Source organism: Denticeps clupeoides, unplaced genomic scaffold (assembly GCF_900700375.1).
Source record: "Denticeps clupeoides unplaced genomic scaffold, fDenClu1.1, whole genome shotgun sequence".
NCBI classification, from domain to species: domain Eukaryota; kingdom Metazoa; phylum Chordata; class Actinopteri; order Clupeiformes; family Denticipitidae; genus Denticeps; species Denticeps clupeoides.
In genome coordinates, this window is record NW_021629793.1 from 39,139 (window position 1) to 53,725 (window position 14,587).

Below are 14,587 nucleotides of genomic sequence, written 5' to 3' on the forward strand. Positions count from 1 at the left end.
CATTGTTGAACAGTGCAGCACAGCACTCGGTGCACACAACGAATGTTTCGGGCCTGTTTCCTTACCCGCTAGGTCACCGCTGCCCTGCAATGGACACCAATGAGAATCAACAACTTCTCTATTCCTTTTCAGCGCTGTATACACCATTTGTTTGCCCATGTCCTGATTTTAAAATATTCCTAATCTACACCAACATCACCACGGGCACCAACACAACCATTGCCACTAATACACCATCCTCACTAACATTCTCTCACCCCTTTTCCACACACCCCCAACACACACACACATACACTCCTTTTGTTCTCCTTGTGCCTATTTATCAAAGTGTGAAGGTGGAAAAAGATATTTTTAATCCAAGGTAGCGCAGGCAGGGTTAGTGGCTCGGATCGCTTTGTGAGGGGGTAATGATAGTAATGCGTGCTTGGCCAGTGGTCTGTGCCGGTTGATGAATGGGGAGAGGGGCAGACAGAGTGGAGATGGGTGGCAAGCAGCAACACACTCACACACACACACACACACACACACACACTCTCTCTCACATTCAAGCATCTCTCTCCAGAGGACCAGTAGGTGTGTATGTAAGGGACATCATAGACACACTGCTTCATTTGTGGAACCCTGAGCAATGTGACTACTCACTAATTACAGTCGATCGTTCTGCTTCTTCTCTTCCACTAGTTCCGCTTTTCTGCTTCGTTTGTGTCTCAGCTACATTGAAATGTTAAATTAATTGATTGCTTTTGGAACATAGTCCTATCTGCAACATTTGTCTTTGCCTTCATTTGTACTCATTTGATTTGTATACTTCATAAACAACACTTACATATAGGAAATAATTTGATATTAATTTAACACATGGTTTCAAGTGCATTTTAACATAACATTACATTGTATTACCATTCATCATTAGAATTAAGGACAATGATGCAATGATGCAGTAATTGTAATAAATTGCAATTTTAAAAAACAGTGGAACGGGGAGAGGAACATGGGGTGGGGGTGTGTGATGTTTATTGTCTTGGGATCATTTTCCACCTGATGGATGGTTGTGAGATTCTCTAAAAGACATGGAGACTGTGGAATTTTGATGTTAGAACTAGGACAGTAGAGCTGCTACATTTTGCCAGACATTCTGTGTTGAGGCTGCATTGTTAAGACCATCTGGTGAAAGTGGTTAATTAGGCTTTATTGCCTGTTTTGATCCTGTCAAAGAAGCTTCGGATAGTATATAAAGCTAACAAGTATAATCAGATTTTTATTGACCACTACAACAGTTGCTGATACGTATTTTGGAGTGAACTAGGACAGATTTATTGAAGCTATTATTGTTTTTTGGTTTCCTTGTCTATTTGATTGGTTTGCAAGAGGTTTTATAATGGTTTCCCTGTCACAAAATTTATTTGAGTGGCTTATTTTTGATGGTAATATAAATGCAAAAGGTATTTTAAAAATATTAATATGTTTTAGTAATTTCAAAGTCACAAAATGGATTTTAAAATTACACAAAAAATTATCAAAAATTACATAAAACAAGTAACAGAAACAGTAGCAAGGTGCTGAAAGACAAACGATGCAGCTCTCCACATGCTGCATCCCACACCTGGCCCCCTTAAACACCCTGTCACCATCCGGCCGGCTATGACAGTGGTGACAGCACAACAACCCAATCAGCCCGCTCTGTTACCGCACGTGTCATCTCCCAGCACCTCCCACAGAGTTCTACTACAGAAAAAGCGTTAACAGCATGACATACGATCTGCTGCTCCTGCCAACACGACACCGGACTCCTCTGCCTGTTAACTAGTATCACCGTGAGGGAGAAATCATTAACCAGTATCACTCAATAAAAAGGACGCTGCTGGAAACCCGTAACGTTCTCAGTAAAACTGAGTCCGTTGGCAGATAACAAGCAATTGGAAACAATTAACTTAAAAAAGAAAGAAACCCTTTCCTCATCACGAGAAACAATGACATGACCAGATTAGCACAGAGTTATTATCTCACTATATGTCATTATATGATTAGCCATTGACGGATGTAATTGAAGACTCATTAGAGCTGGGGGGTGTGTTCAGCACAGTTCCTCCAGCAGGACTTGGTGGAGTATCGGTAAGAGAGGAATTGGCCAACTCAATCAGTGCATTCTGTACAATCAAAGAAAAATTAGGGATGCCTCACAACCTTTTGAGCCTACTATTTCTCCTTTCTAGACAATATCACACATTCAGAAGTACAAAATATATCTGTGATAAAAATACATTGTTTCGTCAGTTCCTGGGGTGATACACAACAAAAAAAAGTCAAAGTCATGATTGTAGAATTCCACCATAATCTGGTAATATAATTTACACACATTGTCAGCATTCTCCACCACCCTGGTACCGCTCATGCTGTCTGTGTGTTGTGTGTTTTGTTTTTTTTTGGATTCTTTTTGACAAAAATACTTCATCATTCATCTTTTTTTTAATTAAAGACATAAAAACTTAAACAAACTTCTCCATGCTACAATACACAATTCCACTAATATTGATTATTATGAGTAAGTAACATTTGTCCTGGGATGACCAGACACACTGCCAGCCCCGCAACCTTGATTTCATTGTGCCTGCATCAGAGCTCTAGGTTCAGGAATTGCGCCCCGAACCGCTGAGTGAATCGGGACGCCGAGTGCTCTCAGCCACTCAGTCCTTTTCAGTCCTTTTCAGTTACAAATAAATAAATAAATAAAAAGTGAAGTGATTGTCACATGTGATACACAGCAGCACAGCACACGGTGCACACAGTGTAATTTGTCCTTTGCATCTAACCCATCACCCTGAGTGAGCAGAGGACAGCCATGACAGGCGCCCAGGGAGCCTTAGCCTTGGTGTTTTGAAAAAGTCTTGGTAATGGTCATGGTCTGAGGCGGTGTGCCTCTGAGGTCTTGTGAGCCTTGATGTGTATGATGATGGTTTTGTGTGTTGTGTTTTGTAGGTGGAGCATCCCCGTGAGAGTGTGAACTTTCCCTTTTCCCCTTTTTCTCACTTCTTCTTTCCCAAGAATAGCCCTAAGTGTATGTTAATCTTGTGTAAATTTAAATAAAAGTGGTTAAACTCCAATGGGTCCTGCCCATTCTTGTGTCTTTACACCATTAATAGGAGATGTCAGAAACAACAGAAGAAGCTGGACCATACTTTTTCCATTTCTCTATTATTTTTATATATTTCGGCAGCTGGGTAATTTGAGTATCAGATGATTGTGACAATCTATAAGAAGTTAAATAATTTGAGTGGGAAAAATTACTAATGCCTGGCACAACATACATGTCTTAAACAATGTAAATAAATTTGGGGTATCTCTGCTCAAAGCTTGAAAACTGATATAAATAGTTAAGTATAAGTATAAATAGTTAGCATACAGATGGGCAGAGAGAATAAAGTTGACTTTTAATGTATTTTGTGACTTCAGGTTCCCGTTTAGTTTCCAACCTGGATCCTTGCAATGCAGGACTGGCACAAACCCTTTTCCAAAAATCACGGGTCAATAACAAAGCTGCAGATGAGCTTTGGACATTTGGACATATCTTTGGACATTTAGCTGAGATTAACAGATGTAATTTTCTAAAATGCTGCTCTGCTCTTTTATTTCAGGAAACAAGCACACTTCAGTATATGTAAGGACTGTCCAAATAAATATGTTAATCATTGGAATTCTTTTTTAAAACTTTAACATGTTCAATAAATGAACAAAGTTTATGCAGTGTGTACTTCCTGTATGGTACTTCCTTTGACGTGGATACAGAATTCATCGCAGTCAGAGACAATCTGTACATAAAGATGGATACTGACAGTAACATTTTAGGGCTGATTAAAGTGATCTTTTGTGTGTGCATTTACATTATTTTTAAATTGAATCATACAGCTGCTGAGGCACTTATACATGGGAGCAACCTTTTAGCGTTTTGCCCACAAAGAGCCTGAGTTTGGATGTGTCTTCATCATGTGGACATATTGCCTGACTGGACTATCGAAAAAAATGTAAGAAATTTGCAATAAATTAGATTTAGTTCTATTTAGTAAGGGTGTTTAAAAAAAAAAAAAAAAGACCAAATAATCTCCCCATAACTCCCTGTCTGAGCCTCTTTTCAGTAGTTGTCTCAAGTTTGCTAAAATTAATATTTTTGAATATCCATTTTTGGACCATCCCTGTGGTGTGTTCCTGGTTTCCTGGTTGTGTTCACCTGTTAGTAAGAGAATAAATGTATCATCATTGTATCTTGTCTTCATCCGGTCATTGTGAATTTTATTATGGTCTGTGTGTGTGTGTGTGTGTGTCACATTTATTTGTACTATGTTTAATTGAACATGAAAAATCATTAGGTCTGCTTTAGATCTTAGACTATAATTATATATTGCTCTGTAAAAAAACATAATATTTGAAACTGATGATATATCACTCTATAGCTGGAAAAGACTGTATTGAATTCAACAAGAACGCTTGAGATAAACGTTAAGACCACTTTAAATCGGCCGTATCCTCACTTTTGTTCACAGTGAGGATACGGCCGATTTAATCCGGTTTCTCTGGCTTCTCATTCATAGAGCCTGGAGCTCTGCTGGGTGGTGTTTGTAATATTTTCATTTTTGGCCTGCACAGTTCAGGCCTCTGGCAGGCCCCTCCAATCTTTTACTGGATTATCCTGTTACTTAAGAAGCAGTATGTCTTTCCGTTGCCTCCGCTAATGTCAGCTGTGACCAATACCCTCATGCTTTTTAAGTAACTACAGCATAATAATTATTTTGAGGAATTGGTCCCACACAGGACGTGAGGTGTCACTGCATTTTATCCATGACCCTCCTTCCATCAGGGTAAAAGCACTGTCTATGGAAATGGCTGCCCATTACATTAGGAAGGTAATACTTCAGCTGCAGAAAGTTATTTTATACACTGAATATCAGTCACTGTGTCCATTAACATGTCTGTTTTTTTTTCCTTTTACTTCACTGTTTTTTTTCTCACACACCCCGCCGGAACGATTCTGACAATCTCTGCAACACCCTCTATGATCTTTACCTAACAAGCATATTCACTGTGTCAAATTAAATAAAAAGACAAAGACGAAAAGAGGTGAAAAAAAAAAATCGGAATGTGGCCTCTGATCACAGAAAACAAGACTGCATTTGATCCGTTTTCAAAGGTATCACCTTAAACAAACACAGATCAAATGCGCCGGGCTGCGCTCCCCCTGCTTCTCTGCTAATTTTACTTCCTGTGGGTTTTGGAATGAAGACTTGCAAGTTCTCAAAGAAGAAGAGGGCATTGCAGAAAAGCCTTTCTTCTCTTAGCTTTACGTGGCCTTCACACCCCGGCGAGGGACGGGGAAAAAAGATGGAGAGGTTGAGACAGGGGAGAGAAAAAGAATACCTCCGCTCCCCTGTCACTCACCCCACCCCACCCCACCCCCAGCGCCCAGTTTGGCCAGTTTGGCGGGGAGCCGGCCAGCGACGACTGTGCGACTGCGGTGGTGGGCTGAGCCCAGTTGTCAGAACATTACGGTCACTAATGGAAACGCCCTGCTCACCCTCCCCGACATGCCACCCCGTCAGTGTTCGCGCGCGGGAGACATTACCCCCGTCTGTCACAGCCCACTGGTCACTAAACTAATGGGGCAGCGACATGGAGGCGGCAGACGGAGAGAGAGAGAGCGAGGGCAATGGGAGAGAAAACAAGAGAAAGAAAAGGCAAAAGGAGAAAAGAGAAGACAGATGGAAGGAGAAACAGAATACGGAATCAGGATAGAGGAAGCGTGTCAGAGGAAGAGACAGAAGTACGAGAGGAAGAGAACGAGTGTGAACCAGAGAGAAGGGAATAATGGAGAGAAGCTCATTATTGAGTCCAGAGTGATGTGGCACTGCCAGGGACCGAGCGGCTGATGGCTGCTATGCCAGACGGAGGCACAGCCTGCCACCACCGCCCACGTCACCGCCCAAACAAGCCGTCCCCTTAGGCTGAGAGAAACACAGGTCCTCACGCGGTGGCAGCTGCTGACACCAGCACAGACGCCGGGATCTCCAGACAAGGCAGGCATCAGGCAGGAGGACAGGCCGCGTCGTTATTCTTAGTCTTACCATGTAAATGTGTATTTTGGTTATGGCAATACGCACTCGGGGGCGAATGCAGGCACATCCGCAATTGGACACGTGTGAATGGTGAATATTTGTCCCAGCTTATTCCGGGCCGAATGCGATGCCACGGAGTGTCAGGGAGGCGCGGCTGCGTGGGCCACCAAGGCAGACATAAACTCCGGGCGGGAGGAAAACACAGAGCCGTGATCAAACGCGCAGCAGCCAAACACAACGACTCGGCGTGTTGTCATGTGGTGTCTCCGAGGGTCCAATTAACACTCATTTAAATAAAAAGGCTGACGTGCTTCTGAAAAAGATCCACAGGCATTTACCTGAGACCTGGACTGTTTGGTCCTGGTGACAACACGTCCCCATTTGTGCCGGTTAGGCCTTTGTCCGACGGTATCCGGTGTCCAGACAGACGGCAGTTACAGTCTACGACTTCGGCCTGCCGGCACCTACCGGCGAGTCACCGAGATAAGAGGGTGGACTGAATCCGAATTACCAGACGGCGGCGATGCCGTCAGGATCTCACGGGGGAGTCGGCACTGGCTCGCTCGGTGTGTACCGTCCACACACCTACACCACCCCCCCTTCCCCAGGTGTACCAGGCTCTCGCTCCCCACCCTGGTGCTTCAGCAAGCAAACAGCACATTGGCGCTGAAAAGCCCCTCTCAGTAGCTCTCTCTCTCTCTCTCTCTCTCTCTCTCTGACAATTGCTTTATTTCACCTTATCGAGGAATATGAAACTGTGTTGCATGACATCTCACAGTGGGCTGAATAGATATGCCAATTCATTTTGCAGCCGGCGATTTGACAAGCTAGACTGCCCCTCTTGAAAGGTATCAGTCAAGCGCGCCGCGGCGGCGGTGGCTCTCGCTCTCCCTCGCTCTCTCCAGATCTCCCTGTCTCCCTTTCCTTTGCAATCTGTAAGCCTCGCCTCTTAAAAATTGAAAAGCCCAGCCATTGACAAAAAAAAGGATGAAAAGAAAGAAGAGAAGGGAAGGGGGGGGGGGGGGGGGGGGGGGGGGATCATGACCAAGAAGGAGTGGGAAAAACGATTTAAGTATTGAAAATATAAAATGATAAGGGGGATGTGGAGGCTTGGCGAGATAACATTGTGGATATTATAAGAGGAATGGGAAGGAGAGGTGGCTGGGAAAGAAGGCAGAGGAGAGATTGGGGCTGTAAGCTCCAAGTTGAGGAGATGACACCACCACTAATACGAGTCTTTAAATATTTGATGCTTTGGGATAAAGGAGGATCGCCTTGGAACGGAATTGAGTGTCGGGAGGAGAATCTATTACTGAAAATCTGCTCTGATTTGACAAAGGCACAGAGGCCGTGTGCCGACGCCCCCACCCCCACAACAAGCCATTCTCTGCTTTGTTTCAGTAAATGCTGATTATCACCTCTCTAAGAGACCAAACAGGGATGAGGAAGGTATTCGAAGGGGAGGAATAAAGCCCATTTAAATGTTTGGAATGGCCAACACATGCGCAACAAGCCCTTCTGCTTATGTGAGGAAACATGTACGCATGTAAGATCACAGCAAAACCACTAAAAGCACCGTCACTCCACATGGCAGAAACTTTCAGTCTCTAAGAGATATTTTTGGAAGATGTGTTCGGGAATGTTGAATACACCATTTGTCCCATCAGAATCAGTGTATCTGCATGAGGTGGTTCTGGGAAGACCATAACAGGGATCACACATCATGTGTGCTAACGGCAACGAAAACTACTCAGAGGCAAGCAGACAAGAAGCCAGATTTACATTTACATTTACAGCATTTATCAGACGCCCTTATCCAGAGCGACTTACAATCAGTTGTTTCAGGGGACAGTCCCCCTAGAGCAACTTAGGGTTAAGTGTCTTGCTCAGGGACACAATGGTAGTAAGCGGGATTTGAACCTGGGTCTTCCGGTTCATAGGCGAGTGTGTTACCCACTAGGCTACTACCACCCCGATTTGAAAGGGAAAGTGATTGTCATGGTGATCCACAGCACAGAACACTGTGACACAACAAAATGTGTCCTCTGCTTTTAACCATCACCCTGAGTGAGCAGTGGGCAGCCATGACAGGCGCCCGGGGAGCAGTGTGTGGGGACGGTGCTTTGCTCAGCGGCACCTCAGTGGCACCTTGGTGAATCGGGATTTGAACCAGCAACCTTCTGATTACGGGGCCGCTTCCTTAACCACTAGGCCACCACTGCCCCAGCACAGCGGCACAGCACACTGTGACAAAATGAAATGTGTCCTCCACAATTAAACCACCACTCTAAGTGAGCAGTGGGCAGCCATGACAGGTGCCCGGGGAGCAGTGTGTGGGGACGGTACCTTGCTCAAGGGGACCTCAGTGGCACCTTGGCAGTTCAGGACTACAACCCCTGCGCTTCTTTATCCACTAGGCCAGGACTGCCCTGCTCTGAATTTGTTTAGTGAACACAAAACTTTTTTGTGTGTGTGTTTTATACTATGTAGGTGACAGAAATAATTACACACAACCGAAGATCTTTAATTTCTCATTTTCATCATAGAAATAGCTAGCATTATTATTATTTTTTGGTTATTTAAATCTATCACAGTGCTTTGGAAATAGGGCCCTCTGTGTTTATTCATAACTCTGCAAATTTTATCTCCCCATCCCCTGGTCATTTTGGTCAGGTCTCTTTCCAATTGACCCTATGGACCAGGCTGCTATGACATTTGACAGCAAACAAAACAATGTGTTTTCACCTGGAGCAGATTGGAGACAGGGTTGAGTGTGGTGCCAGATTGATGTGTGGCCGCCGCCCGGTGCTGCCTCGGCAGAATGAGGCCACGGCCCGTAAGATTGCAGGTTGTACCCAAAAGCCAAACTGGAGCGTCCTTCTGAAGAACAGAGTTGAATGGTGCTGCTGAGTCCAATTTTCACCTGAAGCACGACCGCAGCGGGCGCCTCTGGGTAAAAGCCTATTAGTCTCAACTTAGCTTCTGATAACAGTTTCACAGAAAAGTAACTTCAACAATGCGGAGACATTTTTCTTACACCTCTTTAACTAGAACGTCTGCTGGACATGATTTAAAAAGTTATCCACACTCCACTGAAGTCCTCAGATAACGTCCCAACTGAATTAGCACTATCTACAACCCAAAGGACCTCCACAAAGCTCTAAGTAGGCGCCGATTTACAAGTTCACATCAGGATTACCAGTTGCTTTGTGTGTGTGTGAGCGAGAGAAACACTCCATAACGTTACCACAATCCTCTACAGCATCTGGTGCCACAGCTCAGGACTCAGGTCGGATATTGGTGTCTGGATCGACAGCCTTGCCAGACAGGCAGGCATGTTGTGTTCATGTCGCCATGGCGTCCTGTCACACCTCCCTGTTGTCTGGGGGTCCCTGCAGCAGGCGAGCGAGAGCAGCTCTGACATGTAAGTGGCCTTGTCTGCAGCGGATCGATGTTGCTGGCACTTCCTTCCACAGAGCAGGAAAAAAACAATTAAAAGGCATCGATCATGTGCAGCCCATCGTCATGAATATGCAACAGCCTTCCCTTGACCTTCAGAGCACAGGGAAAGCCAGGTGACTTCATTCTTCACGTTACTGCCACCAAATCTTCCTCTCTCTCCTCAGTCTGACACTGCCTGTGTCCTCCACCTCTCTTTTTCACCCACCCTCAGTCCTCTGTCTCCCTCTTTTCAGACGCTTGTCTTGTTTTATGGCCGCATGTGGAAGGCCCAGCATTAAATCTTCCCGACGGTTGCATGACTTTTGCATGCTGAGTTCATTTTTAATGGTGTTGTAGTTGTCGGGTTGACACATCGTCAGGTGTTGCTCTTGCGTCTGTTCTGACTGCAGACGACAGGGTAATGATGTTTATCTGCATGCACTTTGCATTGTGGATGTGGATGCTGCTCATTCTTCATTTGTTAACAAGAAAATCCTTATTTAAAAATTAGTCCATCGTGCTGGAAAACACATGATACAAGTTGCAGCTGCAAGTGTGTGTGTGTGTGTGTGTGTGTGTGTGTGTGTGTGTATGTGTGCGTTGTCTACATCTCCCAAAGCCGAAGTGACAGGCCATGTACTGAAGCCAGGGAGCTCTGCTCCGTGCACTCAGGAGAGGTCCAAGCTGCCATTGATCACTTTCTCTCATCGTCTCCTCAGCCCGGCCCCTTCGCCGGCTCCACCCCCACCGCTGTGTGAACAGAGGAGCGGTGGACGTGTGTGTGTGCGTGCATGAGAAGTTGCTGTAGAACGTTAATGTGTTAATAGAGACTGACTCGCTGCGCCGCGTCGGTCAGCTCTCATCAGTAGCTCAGCGCTTGGATGAAATTCTTGCTCTCCTCTTTGTGCCACGTTTGGGTCATTTGTCCCGCTTGTTGATGGCTGTGTCAGAGCGGTAAGTGTGCCTCAGCTTTGTTTAAGCACCTGCGCGCATCAGCGCACCTCAAGATCTCTGCAGATTTCTCAGCTCACGACTTTCCACTAATCAGCCCGGCGAGAAAAGACACAGGTTTACTTTAAATGAGTTGTTACAGAAAAGTCCTGACAGCCGTAATCTTCCGAGCTTAAGCGGTAAAGAGGTGAAAATGAGTAATCGAAGAGATCCATACATCATTAACATGCTCCCAAAAATGAAAGGGTATTAAAACAATAAATATGGGAAGAAAATGAATCCATTTTTCACAATCACAGGAAAAAGTATCAGCGTGGTCGCCTGGAAGAAGAAAAGAGAATTAAAGCCATTAAAAACCCACGGAAGGTCAGCGTCTGCAGGGGGAGGGGACTGGAACATGTCTAATTCACGTCTCATTCCCTGGCCTAACAAGGTCACCCCTCTCAGACCCGCCCGTCGTCGTTTAAAGTCCCGACTCGGGGGCGATGCAGTAAACACACCGGGGCTGTAATTGATGCAGTCTCGTTGTGAGGCAATTCCGTGTGAAGTGCCAGAGGTCAGACGATTCTTATTCCACACCATACCAGGACAACCTGGAGTGTTGTGCCATTCAATATCAGCGGAAATGTACACATATTGAACACATGGCATGAACAGAGGCTGGGACAAACATCGATAGTGATTTCCAGAGGCAGCGATGGCCGTCTTGAGTGGTCACACATGCTCAAGCTGCAGTCTCACTCTTTTAGCGCACAGCGCATCTCGTGCTCTTGCTTTTTTGGAAATTGGTTTTCTTCCGCCGTTGGATCCATCCTGGGTTCTCATGTGGTCAAAAGTCCCTCTCAGACGCTCATTCCTGAAAATGCCTGGTGTTTTGGTGCTTCACCCAAAATACCCACACGCCTGCACAACAATCTAACCAAAGTCTTACTCTAGTACTGTCAGAAAAAGCACGCAGATCAATAAAATGTTATGCATAGGGAACAAAGCATCATTTATTTCTAAAACAGGAAAAGGAAAAAAAAAGTGAGAATTACACACGTAACGGAGGTAAGATGACAGACAGACATGGACTGAGGACAATGGGAAGACTTAAACACACACAGACACAGGTGAGGATAGTAGGAAGTTAACAAGACAGGAAAAGCAGGACAGGAAGAGGAAGCCCATGCATGGACTTCCTGAGGGCATGTGTTCAGGAACGGGCCCTGCTGAGCCATGACAAGCGATGGCGTTTTTTTTTTGTTTTTTTTTCACATTTGAAAGACATACTATGCCTCGCTCCTTTTCCCTTTTCCCCTTCTGCTGCATCCGAAGTAAACCTCTCTTGCATGGCTGACTGGTTTCCAATGAGCTGAGCATAATTCTGCAACAATTAAGCAATTAAACAATTAGCTTTAATCCAAACATCATATTAACCAGTCAACTGCTCCCACAAAGAGGAAGTGTTGGCACAGTGCATCCCGTGGTAGTGTCAGCTACATTTAGGATGAACTGATATCAACAGCAACATTTATTTCTCATTAAGCCATCAACGGGGTTTGACAGCTCTGTACAGTTGACACCACCAAAGCTTAGACCCTTCATGAACGCAAGGAAAAACTCACTTTCACATCAGAAGGGGACGCAAAAGGTTGGTGTTAAAAATGTTCTGTCATGGTGCACTTTAGTGAAGATGATGGTTTTGTCATTTTAGTATTTGTCCATGTTTCATCCATGGTACTGGACAATGCAGAGTGGGTTTTAGTCTGTCAATAATCTCTATTCACATGAGAGATACAAAGTGATTTATTACATTTTTGATGCTAAAATTAGGAACAGTTAAGCATGACAGTGACATTTTTTCATATGTGTAAGCTGTTCCGCATTTCTGTGGGTAAGATCTCAAGCCCATAAACTCACAGATGACCATGTCGGAAGACAGTCGATTTTACAGCTCAAGTCCTACCACACAACTGACAAATCAATAAAAGTTAAGGAGATTAATTATTTAAGGCCAACTCTAATTAGTTAGCAATTCCTGAATGAAGGTTTCTTCTACAATATTGATGACAGAGTCTGGTTTATAGTAGAGAAGCTTCTGCTCAGGAGTGGAAGAACTTCAATTTGTCCCTTGGTGCAACATTCAAATCCCCATAAGTGTCTCCAGCAGCAGTGAGTGGACGGCACCTCCCCACTGTTTACAGCCATGACTGTACCAGACGGACAGACAGGCAATCAGGCAGCCAGACTGGCATAACAGCGGCACATACAGCAGCCTGGACCTACTGCAGGGGTGCAAATACGAACAGATTCAGAGAAAAGTTGGTGTCCTGTGACAGGTCCATGTCAAAAGTCACTGAGCCCTGGAGACACACCCATTCTGTTGGCACTTATTGCATGGCTGTATGATTGTCTTCGAGCATCTTAGCATGAGAGTGTCACATGCAAGCGGAATGTAAGAGATACGGGAAAGTGGGATTTGTGAACCATGTGCATTTTATTTGTAGCACATTAAAAGGTTTCCAAAAATCATTTGAATGCAATTAAATTCAATTAAGATATTGGTGGATAAAAGTTGCAGCATAAACAAGACTTGTGTTCTCTCTCTGTTTTAACTCCCCCCTCTCTCGACCTCTCTCTCTCTCTGAAAGGGAGTTGTTATCAGACACGGGGGGCGAGACTATCGATCATCTCTTTTAATTACCCCCAGCATACCGAAACGGCTAAATTAACTTCCCTCTGCCCTGGAAAAGCCATGAATATTTCAGCGGGCAGAGTCTTACCGTATGTCACTCAGGCCCAGGCCAGAACTGCACTTATCACAGTTATTTATCTGCCTCTCTCACCTCCTCCCATTCCTCAACAAATAGCTCAAGGCGAGAGATTCAATTCGAGCCATAAAGCAAACCTCAGCCTGTCGTTTGTAATGTAAGACTAGCAGAAAATTAGCGCATTAATCAGGCGTGTATGCGGTCTGTCTGTAAAACCATAAAGTGCCTGCTGTTTTGGGCCGACAGGCAGGACAGTAATTGTCGTGGCGCATGTTGAGGATTGTTGTCACTTCCTGGGTCTCGGGGGACGTGGGCTATTCCAGGACTCTCTCTCTCTCAGCACACTGCTGAGTATGTGTCCCTCGGACCTAATGACAGGCTTTGGCGAGGGCATCTGCATATCGCTGCACGCCTGTTGTCGAAACACGTTACTTTAGTGCCATGTCAGTGTCTTTCTCCCATGCCAAGAGCTGGCACTTATGTCCAGACCTTGAGTCACTCAGGGTTAGGGCATCTCCCAAATATTCCCATGACACAATGTGCCAAAATGCCCAGAGACATAGAGCAAACACTCAACGGCCGACATCAAACATTTTTTAGACAACAAAAGGGCCTTCAACCGTTGCCGGACTGATCAGCTGCAACTGATTCAGAACGCGCACAGAGGAGAGAGAGCGGCCCAGCACCTTTGGAACTGACTTTAATCAAATCCACGCCAGTTTATAAATGATTGGTTCCTAATGAGTTTAAAGAATGCGGGTGTAGTGGGTCAATACTTAACTGGCAGGCGAATACCGTGATCAAGAAGGCGGGTCACCCAGGGCGAGGCTCAGCCATTGCACCCCGGATGAGCTGACTCCTGCGAATTCCCCAAAGTGGGAATCTCGACTGCATAATTTCTTGTAGTTGGGGACTGCGTACGCACTCTTCCCTGAATGGGGCAGTGGTGGCCTAGTGGGGCAGTGGTGGCCTACCGGGTAAGGAAACTTACCCTTTATTGGACGGCCGCAGGTTCGGATCCCGAACCGCCAAGGTGCCACGGAGGTGCCGCTGACCAAAGCACCGTCCCCACACACTGCTACCCGGGTGCCTGTCATGGTTGCACACTGCTCATTAAGGGTGATGGTTAAAAGCAGAGGACATTTCGTTGTGTCACTGTATGCTGAGCTGTGCTTCACAATCGCTTTACTTTCACTTTTTTCAACTAGTGCACGACATATATACCATTAAACCTACAAACCTCCATCCATGGAGGTTATGTTCCTACAGGAAATATTGTCTCAGTTGCTCTTTTTATAGAGCATCCAAAAACTATTCACTGCGCAGTGGTGACCTAGCGTG

The 14,587-nt window shown here is 45.2% G+C and overlaps 1 non-coding gene across 1 annotated transcript; it reads left to right on the top strand.

Moving 5' to 3' along the window:
- The first annotated feature begins 14,018 nt into the window (after nucleotides 1-14,018).
- LOC114774323 (U1 spliceosomal RNA) lies at nucleotides 14,019-14,180 on the top strand. The gene has a single exon (XR_003744791.1). It is a non-coding gene; the product is annotated as a U1 spliceosomal RNA (small nuclear RNA).
- The last annotated feature ends 407 nt before the right edge of the window (nucleotides 14,181-14,587 follow it).